Source organism: Anopheles nili, chromosome 3 (assembly GCF_943737925.1).
Source record: "Anopheles nili chromosome 3, idAnoNiliSN_F5_01, whole genome shotgun sequence".
Taxonomy (NCBI): Eukaryota; Metazoa; Arthropoda; class Insecta; order Diptera; family Culicidae; genus Anopheles; species Anopheles nili.
In genome coordinates, this window is record NC_071292.1 from 39,045,703 (window position 1) to 39,056,444 (window position 10,742).

Consider the following 10,742-nt stretch of genomic DNA (forward strand, 5'->3'; position numbering starts at 1 on the left):
AACGCATAATCAAAATTGTTTTCGGATAGGGTTCAAAGTGCTGTAAAAAATGTACTAATAGGACACACCCCGTTCAACTTCCACGCTTTCTTCGGAACGAAACACCCTCGCCGCTACATGCATTTGCTGATGAGGATGTGTTAACTCCTCCGTCACTGAGAAGAAGGTGTGTTGATGGGGTTGACGCGAGCAAAACAATAAATATTCGGATGTATTTGTTCATAGGGAAATATAGGAAGGGTCACGTTGCATACAAGAAAGGCAAGGATAAGGACAGTGCGTCTAGTGTATAGTATGGGAGTTTTTTTGGGACGTGTGAACTGCAGTTATTCGCCTTAAGCAAAGCAGTGTAGGACATTTGTGTGGGCTCCGAGGACTCCAAGCATCTCAAAATCATTACCTTCAGGGTAATAATTGTCAAGCAGGCAGCAGGCAGCAGTGAAACATTGCAGTAGCAGCACTGTTTGCTATAGCATGACGAAGTGACATGTAGTGAATAGGGTTGCATTTTCGAAACGATACGATAACGCGTAGCATTGGTTTCGGAAAGCCTCTTCCAGGCCAACAACCACAACGCCCGTGGTTGTGTGTACGTTTCCCTCGAGGCTAGTTGAGTAGGTTTGGATTTTTGTTACTGTTTCAATCTCCAAGGGCTTTTATCACGTTACGCTACAGAAATTGCATTCCATATCAGCTGACAAGAATCAACAATCATAGGTAGCCCCCGTTTTTTAATTAACAACCTTTTTTTATCATCATACGACTAAGCATGGGATGAAGTGTGTTACACGACGTCGTATTTGAATTAGTAGTGGCAGAAAACAGGTTGATGTGTTTTTACACCACTGCTTTATTTCTACTTGTCAGGGCCGTTGTTCTGTTATCTCAAATGCATTCTACTATAAAATAAATACACTTTTGGTATTTAAATCTTTGATACGACGTGCGTAGTACAGTTCCCGTTTTGACGATGACGATGTCTAACTACAACTACCCGGGAACGTACTCCAGGGTCGCGCGAATCTTACAAGGCTTTTGATGCTAGGTGATCCCTCTTTTGCAATCCAATGTGGTCTCACGGGGTGCGATAGTAGCGGCAATGATGATGTTGTCGATGCCGGAAACATTGTTGGCCCGCGGTTTTCTGGGTAGGGAAGATGATGTAGCGTTGGAGCATCGAATTGCGCGGAGTTGTATCATCAAACGGGACGGACTGATTTATAATGATTTTAATACAAATTAGTTATGTTGAAAACATGCAAACGAAGATAATCTCATGGCTACAAAATAATACGGTGTTAGGTTTATTTAGTTGAGAAAAGAAAAAGTAACGGAAGTCGATAAGAGTTACAGGAAGAGATCATCATTACCGGTAGTGTGAGATATTGTGGGAGGTTAAAATTAGCAGCCGCGGCTGGATTGAGCGCTTTTTTGACATAAAAATGAGCAAACACCACCTCTATCGACCACTTCTTCTGGAGCTAGCGTAGATGCTGTGCTAAGACTTTAAGATTGTTGGTTGTTTACGTTTTTTTGTTTCAAATGGTGTTTATTATTTTTGTACCGGAGATTCTCCAACACGTGTGGCGCCGGCAGTGAAATCCATTTTCTTCCTCTCTCCATCTCTAAAGAAGGAATTATTTCTCATGGAATTACAAGCAAGCTTAGAATATCATTAGTTACTTGTATACAATATCTATTGCGATTATTATTGCTATTATATGAATATCTATTGATTTGTGTACTATTATATTTTTGTCAATTATTCTATTCTATTGATATTATTATTATTACTATCATTATCACTATTATTCGATGGCCAGCTGCGTCTGTCAAAAGCGCTCGTGGCGTTCGCAATTACTTGAGATTATAGTAAGAGAAGATATTCGTCTTGATGATTCTTCTCTTCCATTTCATTTCTTAATCACGGCTATTTGAAAAAAGAGAGGCATACAGCGGCACGTGCTAGAGTTAAATGCTTCCGATGAACATATGCATAACGAAAGAGCGTCGGTGTTGCAGCATATGCATATATCGTGGATACTGTTGGATGAAGTGATCGACTAGGTATATCGCAAACATTAAGTGAGCACATTCACAGGTTATAAGAGGATCGTTTAGAACGTTACGTATAGATACACTCGTGGGAGCAGGCGAGCAAGGAAACTCGTTATTGTACACGAGAAGAACCCCAACAAATCTGTCACTTCCTGGTAGGGACGAAAAAACGTGTTAGAGAGTGCTTGTTGTAAACCGAGAACGAGGAGAACAAACCGAAACTAAATGTACTACGCGGTTGAAACGTAAAGATTTCAAAGACCCGATCAACGTAGCGCAACACTCGAGAAAGAGAACAATAAATCGGAAACATCACGCAAAGTATTAGCTAAAGCTGTAGTTTATGGAGTTGTTGTATGAGAAGAGGAGCAATATACGGAGTAAGGAAGACCGCACGCATTCGATATTTCGGCGGATGGTGTGCACAATCGCAAGATAAAGGTGGTCTACACGAAAGAAACACAAAATCGCAACAACGACTACTTACTCGTTTGAATCTCTCCGATAGTGCGAGCGAGTGTTTCAATGCTGGTCTCAAGGCATTTTGCTTCTGCCACGGCGTTGAAATGGTGTGGTAGAGCAAAACCCATATGTACTAGGTGAAATTGTGATGAGGCTGGATGCTGATGAACAACTGCACCTTGCAAATGCGATCCTGCTGGTGCGAAGTAGAAAAACGATCCACACGCGGAATTGCCGCATATAAGGTAAAAAATGATGGTGTCGTGGCCCGTCAAAACGGTGCCCGTTCATCGTTTGGAGGGAATAGGAAACTTAAACATACAGGGATACTCGAATGTTTATTCGTAAAACAGACAACTGCTGTTTGCCGGCGTGATTCCGTACGAACGAACGGCGTGTAGTATTAGACCATCATGTCCGCTTTTATCGGTACGGGAGTGTGCGGTGCAGCCGACAAATTGGCTTACCGGAATGTCCTGTCTATTCTTCTCCCGCGAATGCATTTGTAGGAATAAAAGAAAAAAAAACCATGGTCATAGGAACCACCAGACCATGACTAGCGGCTCCGGTGGCAGGGAAAGGGATTCCTAAACTACATAATTCGTCCTTTAGGCAAACAAACGATATGATAATAGTGAATAGAGAACAAAAAAAGATACTAGTTAAGCTACTAGGGGATTGTATTATACGTAGATGAAACCACAACACAATAAATCATGAAATGAACGGTAATAACCATAACGAAACAGATAAAGGCAACAATCTGTATAGAAATAGCAAATCGGCTGAATGATGTAGAAGAAAAAACGACTAACAGGAACCACAATACCACAAGGCAGGGTATTTGTAGCTGTTTGCCTGATACTTCTACGATCAATGGTTTTCCGATACACACGGTGTTCACCATTGTCAAGAATTTTTTGTAAAAAAGTTACACACATCCTCCCACACACACACAGACAGAGAGAGAGAGAGAAAGAGAGAGAGAGAGAGAGAGAGAGAGAGAGTAACGCAATTTGTATAACAATCACTTCCCAATGGCCCCCAAGGTTGTTTTTGGTTTCTTGTTTTGATTTGAAGGATTACGAACCAACGCAACGCGTGGGTTAATTTTAAATAATGGATTATGAGTAGCTGCGATATGCCCGCGGTGTTTGGTTTGGCAGGCGAATACAAACGCAAACTATCGCACTGCAACTTAATTGTGCACGTTGGCAATTCAAACACAAACGCACGCAAAGCTGGTTGTCGAAAAACTTCAGCCATGCGGTGTTTGTGCAGGGTGTTTACTAATGGTCAGGTTTTCTGTTTTCACGAAGCAATAAGTTAACACGCATGGCTCTAGTGCATTGCCAGGTCTCGCCAATGGTGGGTAAGTGTGTCGGTTTTTCGTTGGTCGTAGAAACCCGCCCGAAGCGCTTGGTGTAAAAACTTTCGGTCGGGTTTGGTTGTTGTTTGCTGTTGTTTTATTTTTCTTATTTTGTTGAGCATGTTGAAGCATCGTATGATGAGAAATGTAAATCTTCCACAGAAAAAAATCTAATCGTCTTATGACCGATCAGTATAGCAAACTGGAAACGTATAAGTAGAAAGCCCTCCCGGGCGAGTCCATAAGCAAACCATTGTGGTGTGGGAGAAGTGCAACGTCATTCGTCACGAAGACACAAAGCTATGTACAGTTTCTGTGGCGGACATGGTGCAGTTTTCCATCAATAATACTTCTTATCAGACCGTTACAAACTTACTGCGCATTTCCGGCTACAGAACGTAGGTTGCAGTTTTGCTAGAAATAGATGATTGCTGACGGTGGTGTGTAGCGAATGGTGTAGGGGAGTAAAGTAAAAACAATACAGGATCGCGTGAACTAAGTAAACTAAAATCAGAAAACAGTAACGCAAACAGAGAATCAAAATACAGTAGAGAAAATGGAGTACAAGCGATGCCGCGCTTTATCGACGTCATTCTCGTAGAGTAATAAAGGCATTACAGCACACGCTATGACTATTAGATCTACTAGCGCTGGAACATGGAATTAGACGACTACAAATCAAACATACCATACTAATGCAGCATGCAGGCAGGCCGGAGATCGATTTAGAACTGCGAGAAGGTGAACTAACAGATCCAAATCCAAACTGAAACATAGGCAACCACTATCTAACCGTTACAGAAATCGCAACAATACTGCAGAACTGCATGCATGGAAAAAAGAAAATGACCGCAACGGCAAAGAATACAACTGATATGTGTACAAACTGTAAAACCAAGAATTAAAAAAAGGAATATATACATGCAAAACCATTATATTATATATATACATACGTACACACATACATACATATATACTTATATATATATGTGGCGATATAAAGAAAACAGAAACAAAAAAGGCGGATATTTTAAAATGAAATTGTTGTGTTTCGTTTTTTGTTTGAGATGTCATCCGAAGATTTCACAGTGGGGCTAAGTATCCGAAACACTAAGTATCCCGTACTAAAGGGGAGAATCGTTTAAAGAAACGGTTATGTGCGCATGATTTGAATTGAATACATCTTCCGTATTGGCTTTAACAGATTACAGGCATCAAAGTTAAACGCGTAAAAGCAGAAATCAGTCCACAGAGATAAATTTCACCTCATCGTTGATCAAATAACGATCACGCACATTCACCGCCTACTGCTACTGTTCCATCGATGACAATTGACGTTAAATAGATCAATCTGCAGAAAATTGACAGATGCCCGTATTGTTGATAGTAGAATTGCTACATTGCTGCGCAATTATTGGCACCTGTTGCGTGACGTTAATTGGCGGCTTAATTTGCTTTCAAATGCGTTTACCAAATCGCTCCCAAACGCAGATGATTATTTGCCTGACTAGAAATGATACGAATCAGGTTTGGAAAAAGCAAGAAAATCATTCCGAGCCGCTAGTTCGTTGAACCAATCGGTTATTTTTAGTCCGGTTTCTTGTGCTAGCGGGAAGCTAAACTGCAATGGAATGCGTGTCTTGCATCAGTGGCATGTTACGCCCACGTCCGCGAATGCACCGTTTCGAATAGCGAGTGACCGCATTAAATAAGTGGCCCGAGGACCTGTTCGGATGATTAGAAACATCTGCTTGCACCGGATACCACACCGACACTAGAAATAAGCGTATGGGTGCTTAACGTGCACGATTAGGGCATCGAGATCGGCCATTGGATCACACACGTTGATTTATTTATCCAACGAATTTTGGATTCGTGGCTATTGCACCACGTTGCGGTGTGTTGCTTGCAGCTGGAATGGCGATGGAGACGCCTGGTGCTTTGTACGAGAGGCATTCTGCGTGCTAATGGCCGCCCTTTTGTTTTCAAAATACACCAGAATATTTAGATTTATTTATATTTAGACTTAGATCGAACGTATTTGAAAGCACTTATTACCGATGCTGATCTTGAGCAAATATAAAAGTACTATAGAACAAAATCTGTAAAAATATGGTGTCTAATCACAATGTACAACTTAACAGACATGCGTACGAACACGTTTGATACAGTAGGGTGAAACCTATCACATTTTCATGTTGTTTTCGTGACTATTTTAGAAAAATACTCAAATTGTTTGATTTTCACTTTATTTGTAAAAATACTTGGATTGTATTGATCAACTATCAATGTTTGCCTAACTGTTACAACTGCTTGTTAGTCTGTTATTTGTTCTTCCATTGTATTTTTAAATACGGAAGCTTTTATGTGAAATTTAATTATAATAAAATATGATATATGAAATATCAATCGATGTGTAGATAGTTTAGGACAATTTTGAATTTAGAGTGGCTTTTGTGCAAATTTGAAGAAATGAGGTATTTTAAGTATTAACTGGATTTGTGAATTGCTCGCGCCATGAACAGAAGTGATGGCTCTAATTGAGATAATGTAATGGCGTTAATGTGCTCAGCAAAGAAGGCTAAATTAATGATGGGCAATATTGGTGGCAATTGATCGTAAGCAGTTGTCGGATGATATTTGAAACAACACCCAAAAGCAAGCTACTTTGCGCAACATTCTTTTTTTCTTTTGAAGCATTTTTCTATTCTTTTTTTCTGCATAGATTGCTATGTCGGGCCAAATTTCTCTCTTTCCCTTATGCTTATTTGTTTAAATAGTTTTATACCGCCTGAAATTGAATATGTCTAAAAATGCTGATTGTTTTCTTCATTGGAAAGATATTTCCATCGTACAAATTGTTATTTCGTTTGAATTCCAATTTTTGAAATTTTACTTTAACTTCTTTTTAAACATTTTATAAATCCAACTAGAAAGCCGATAAATAAATCATGTAAAAAGATTTGTTTTGTGATTTTATCGTTAAATAAATTAACGATGATCAAACTCTCTGCAAAAACCGTCTTCTGGACCTCGGTATAGAGCAATCTATAAATGTAAAAACTCTATTTGCAATTTATACAGAGCGAGCAATTTACACTCAACACTCCCGTTTCACATTAACTCATCTCGTGGGATGGAAGAATTTCGTCGGCGAACACTTTTGGTTGTTGTGATTATTTACACAGTGTTATTTTATGCCGGCCATTGTCTTTACGGATTGCGAATTGTAAAGAGTGCATTTAGCAAGCGCAATCCCTCGTGAGGTGTTAATCACCAGGACCAGGAACTTGTTTGCATAAGCAGAATTGGCAGCTTTTTGGCGGTTCAATTAGCAGCAAAATGCAATAAAACTTTAACTGCTGAACCGGTTCAGCGTTTCATTCGCAGCATATTGAGTCCACCATCCATGGCGAGTGAGTTTTTTTATTCTAACTAATACAAAGATAAACAACGCTACAAGATACTACATTTATATGTAGATACTTTTCGGTAGCAAATTGCGAAAGACATCGCCTTGGCGCTTGGCACTCCAACTGGTTAGGTGCGAGCTGAGTAAGGTGCATTCGAGCCACGAGCATATAATTTCGAACAAGTCGTTATCCCGGAAAATCCGATTCGATGGCGTGAACGCAATCCGTGAACGAAACACGCCTTCCCTTGCGTGTTGCAACGATGTTTTTCGAGGGGGATTATTTTTTTTCTCACCTCACCTTGCCTGCGGTCGGGATTTGAATTACAAACTCGCGAGCGGATACACCGGCACACGGAATGGCTGGCCGGATTTAGAAATCGCGCGCCGTCTGTGAGCTTTGTTTACGCGATTCGGCCAAGCAGTCGACCAACACCGGGAGAATTAATGGCGGCCAAGGCCTTAACGGCAATGGCGTGTTCGCTATGTGGCTGGATTGTGGCACGAAATTCGATCATCGAAAGTGAGCTGGCCGCTAATTAATTGCCGCTTGGAACGAGCTTTTCTGGCAGCTCGTGTGGTGTCTTAAAATTGCGTTGTAATCGAGCTCCGTAGCTTCTCTCGATGACGTCACCAAAACCGCACGTACGTACCAAGAGCTAATGGAGGCGCCTGGTACCTAGTGATTGTGCCTAAAGGGTTGGATACCTGTTGTTTGGATAGTTTCCCTGGGTGGCCAAGACCGAGCGAATTAGGGAAATGAATTCGCGCAACGATGCTCTCACGACATGGGTAGATAATTAAACCGAGAAAGAGATGTCCTTGCCTGGCTCTGAAGCGTGTATGTGTGTGTGAACGGGACCCTGTGGTCTGTAATATATCAGACGACCGTGGAGGCCTTTCGGCAAACAAACAACCCGGTTCCAAATGGCCGTGAATCCGTGAACCGTGCCGGGAAGGGTGGAACGATTTTCCATTTTAACAACGTGCCTTTTTCCATCCGGGCCTTCTTCCTTGACCTAGTCAGGGGACTTTGTGCCGAACGGGACAAGGCGGGAAAATGAAAACACGAGTTTACACGCATGCAAAAACACGCGGCAAGGTCTGCACAGTGTCCGCATGTGCGTTGGGTGTGCGATTGTTTACACAAATGGTATTTTCTTGCTCTTGCTTTTTTTTCGGCATGTCGTGCGCGTGAAGAGAATTATTAATAAATGCCACAGCATCCGCGAGTACCGATACGAGTGCGAGAGACCACTTTAATTAGAGAATTAAACCGGAACCATGTCGGCGTAATGGTGGAATAATGAAATGGTGACTAGAATGGGTGAAAATGGTTGAAATTATTTCGGTTGCTCGTATTGTGAATGTACCCATGAGTTGAAACACCTGAGGGTTCCATTCTGATGGAGACGCCAGTACTTTTCAGCCGTGGATCAAACGACTTTTGCCGCCACGAAAACACCCATTCGGGAAGCCTTCCAATCCGGCAGGTGGTTTCTGTAACAGGTTTTTGTTGTGCTGACCGGCGCGTGCATGTTTAGCTTTCCCATTTTAGCCCGCAACGCAATGGATGCTAACGACTCGCTGGAAAGCGAATGCACGTGCAATGGCCACTTGGTGGCACCACTTTGGAGCCCCGTTTCGTCTAAGTACCGTTGAGTGGAAGAAAATGAGTAAAAAGGAAGAAAGCAACGCACTTGAAAGAAGAGAAAAAAAAGGACTGAGGTAAATCCCTGTACGAATTTATCAACCCTCCGTCAAGATCCTCGCACTCGGCGTGCGCGTTCAAGTGTGCTGGCCCACGATGGCCTATTTTGTTTCCTCATACAGGGTGCCCTTTCACACATGCACACACCCACACAACCCCACACATACGGGTGCTGCTACTCGCGCAAGCTGTCAGTTTCCATTGGCGCCTTTTTCCATCATGTAGGCGCTTTTCGCTTCGAGGGAGTTCACTGACGTGCACTCGCGTGGCCTTCTTGACTCGGCCGGGCACGTACTTCCGGGCGTTTTTTTTTCGGAACAGCCGGCAGCCGTCGCCTTCGGTGGAAAGCCGGTCGGGCAATGATTCCCCGAATCCGGCCGTCTGCTGCTACAACAACGCTGCTCCGCCAACGTCGGTCACGCCATGTTTCCATTCTACGCTCATTGCCGAACATCAGCTCGCTCGAGAGCAAGAGCGCAAATTGAACAGTACGCTCTCCCTCTCTCTTGCTCCCGTGACGTCATGGATGAGCAAAAGGAGCCTTGCGAGGGAAGGTTTTCTAACCGCGGATTTGGGGCGAGTGTTTGGTGCACGATTGAGATGAGTTAGAAAGAAATGCGTGAGAGAGTGAAAGGAACAGCGAAAAACAGAAAAGAGGTGTAAAACATTCGCTCACAACACAACCTGCGCTACTCGCTAATGCCACTTTGCGTGAACACAATGCACGTAAATGAAGGCAATCATCGGCACCGTCATGAACGCGTTCGCTTTCTTCACACGCAGGTCACTCGGCTCATCTGCTTTGATATCTCTCTCGTGTTCTCTCTCTCTCTCTCTCTCTCTTTCTATCTCTCTCTCTCTCACTGGAATCAAAGGGACTCTCTCGTGGTCGCCGACAGGAGCTGGGTCATTTTCACTCCGACCAAGCACGGTGCCGGTCACTCTCAGCAGGAAGTCAGCAGGAATCAGTGGTGAACCGTGCGTCTCCATCGGTGATTTGGCTCGAAAAGTGTGCTGGTGAGTGAGACCCCATTCGGTTGCAGTAGTTCGCAGGTTCGGTTGCCTTTCGCGTTCGGGTGTGTGTGCATTTGGTGGCCGCGTTCTCGAGGAGTCGGTTAGCACGCAGCAGTTGGCTGCAAAAGACCTCTTCACCTCGTGGTTCGAGTGTCGTGTGCCGGTGGGTGTTGTTCTCTCTCTTTGTGCAGGCAGTCAGGTCCTGGACACCAGGTGTACGGGCGTGTGTATGTGTGTGTGCGGGTATTTGTGTGCCTAATCTAGCCGAGACACCGACGGCACTTAAAGCTAGCTGTGGGAAGTGTGTCAAGAATTCGGTGCTAGTGAGAGTGCTTACTTATGAGGATGGCTTTGTTCCGTGTCCGTGATGTCGGAACAACTCGTGGAATGCTTCGCAAACTCCGACCGAACGGTTCATTTGGCGCTACGGCTTTTGAAAGCCAATCGTGCGTGGAAAGGCGGAGAATATGTTCTTTTGCTGTCGATCACACAAAAATGCCCGCCAAATGCTGGATGGGGAGGATTATAGCAAGATAAACACATCTCACGCGAATGGCCCTGAAAGGATGCTTCCTGAGGCCCTTCCCCAACGTCGCCACTACCGACGACGACGTCTCCTTCCACGGACGAACGATCAAACGGGAACCGGAATCGGGAAGCGCTAACCAATGGAAGGAGTAGGAGACTAGCTATCTCTTTCACTCACACACAAACCC